The sequence below is a fragment of the Hemiscyllium ocellatum genome, chromosome 3 (assembly GCF_020745735.1).
Source record: "Hemiscyllium ocellatum isolate sHemOce1 chromosome 3, sHemOce1.pat.X.cur, whole genome shotgun sequence".
NCBI lineage: Eukaryota > Metazoa > Chordata > Chondrichthyes > Orectolobiformes > Hemiscylliidae > Hemiscyllium > Hemiscyllium ocellatum.
This window is the reverse complement of record NC_083403.1, coordinates 590,007-591,430: the sequence shown is the minus strand read 5'-3', so window position 1 is coordinate 591,430 and position 1,424 is coordinate 590,007. Positions and strand designations below refer to the sequence as shown.

General features: G+C 44.5%; 1 pseudogene; it reads right to left on the bottom strand.

The window, feature by feature from the left end:
* Nucleotides 1–991: 991 nt before the first annotated feature.
* Nucleotides 992–1,163, bottom strand: LOC132809409 (U2 spliceosomal RNA; annotated as a pseudogene).
* Between the last annotated feature and the right edge of the window lie 261 nt (nt 1,164–1,424).

Sequence of the window (1,424 nt, the reverse complement as noted above, 5' to 3'; positions counted from 1 at the left end):
AGACCCATTGTTCACGCAGTTTAAAACTCCAGGATCTTGGACAAGTTAGAAAGGAAGGAATATTAATATGCTGTAAATAATTAATGAATTATTGTACGATTATTATTGCATCCCTTTCTGAATTTCGACAGTACCTATTTAGGATCTTTCTGCAAACACAACAGGATGTTTTTACCTGAACAGAAGAACCCGTGATTCCAGGAGTGTAGGCCCAGGAGACAGGACCTTTCGGAGGCTGATGCTCCATCGTGTGGATCCATCATTGTGGCTCACACAGGGTCTAGAGGTTAATCCAGAGAGGGCTGTGCCCGGGGAAGCCAGCAAACACCAACACTAACAGCCGCCAGGATAACACTGAGATCCGGCACCCCATAGTCTGACCCGATCGCACAGATCATTTACTCTGAAACAGCAGATCGGAGATCACAGTCAAGAGTGTGGTGCTGGAAAAGCACAGCACCCCAGGGTGTAAAATCTTCATCACTGGAGGTCACTTAAGGGCTTATGCCCGAAACGACAGTTTTCTTGCTCCTCGGAGGCTGCCTGACCTGCTGTTCTTTTCCAGCGCCACTCTAATCGTAACACAAAGGGATCCAATGGAGCACCACGCCCAACAACTGAATAAATCTCCCCCCGCCTTGACTTTGTTTCAAAATATTAACATGTTGTTAGCATAATGTCCATGGGGGAGGGGGTGGGCAGACGGATAGATTTGCACCAGCACCAAACCTGATTCTGAATAACCGACAGTGGATTTGAAACACTGCTTTGTTTGTGCAAATGCTGGCAGATTTGCTGAGTTTCTCCAGCAATTTGTGGTTTTGTGAGCGCACGTGGTAGGTATGTTTTGTGCAAAATTTGGGGTTTGAGTTGCAGACCGACGCAAAGACAAATGAAGCAGCTTACAAACTTTAAAAAGAAAGTGCGGTTCACACACGCAGGCAAAGCACCAAAAAACCTGAGCTATATACATGTTCTTAGATTTATAGATGAGGGGTGCACCGTTCCCGGAGGTACTGCAATACCAGGTCGATGCGTGGAGTGGACGGAGCAAGCCCCTATTCCATCTTTTATCTCAAAAATCCACTTTGTTCATAAAATCATTTATAAGTACATACAGAGATTCTAAATTTGTTCTGCACATTCTTTGCAGAGAAAAACAAATAACGCATTCCTCAAAACATCCCTGCTGCTGCAAAAACAAAGATATTTCCTACTCATACAGGAAACAATTTATGTCCATTTCAATGCAACAAGAGTCTGCTAACTGAACAGACCCTCATAAAGCCCTCAGACGGCGGTAACTTTAGTTTGTCCCTCGTGATGTTGTTTTGAACTTTGGAAAGCACCAGTCTGCAACACTCAAGGCCAGCTCCTTATCACTGGAAAACCAACAAGTTTCAGAGAGACTACAAAGCAAGTTG